Source organism: Fukomys damarensis, unplaced genomic scaffold (genome assembly GCF_012274545.1).
Source record: "Fukomys damarensis isolate Sample0158 unplaced genomic scaffold, DMR_v1.0_HiC HiC_scaffold_28660, whole genome shotgun sequence".
NCBI lineage: Eukaryota > Metazoa > Chordata > Mammalia > Rodentia > Bathyergidae > Fukomys > Fukomys damarensis.
In genome coordinates this window covers 1-375 of record NW_022929572.1, presented here as the reverse complement: position 1 = coordinate 375, position 375 = coordinate 1, and the positions used below count along the sequence as shown (strand labels likewise).

Genomic DNA, 375 nt, shown 5'->3' with positions numbered 1-375 from the left:
CCTCCCTGGAGGGACCGTGCACCACATAACACATAAGAATAGCCTGAGGAAGCCCACCACACTGCATGGGGATGTAGCTCAGCGGTAGAGCGCGTACTTTGCGCGTACGTGGTCCCGGGTTCGATTCCCGGTATCTCCAGTGGTGGTTTGAACTTTTTACTCGTATTACGTTGTCTTCCATGGTTGGAAATCTACGATACTAGTGAAATGCTTGAGAAAACACGGGAAAGTGGACTCCACGCCGGTTAGAAAAGGTGCTCAAGTTCTCTTCTTTCCTTCAAGCCCCAGGTACTATTTTTCTCTACTCATCACAGATCCAAACAGCGCGAATGCTCCACTGACATCTTTGATGCATGTGTGTGCTTCTCAGGTGAG

General features: G+C 49.6%; 1 non-coding gene across 1 annotated transcript; it reads left to right on the top strand.

The window, feature by feature from the left end:
* Positions 1-67: 67 nt before the first annotated feature.
* On the top strand, positions 68-139 carry Trnaa-ugc. The gene has a single exon. It is a non-coding gene; the product is annotated as a tRNA-Ala (tRNA).
* The last annotated feature ends 236 nt before the right edge of the window (positions 140-375 follow it).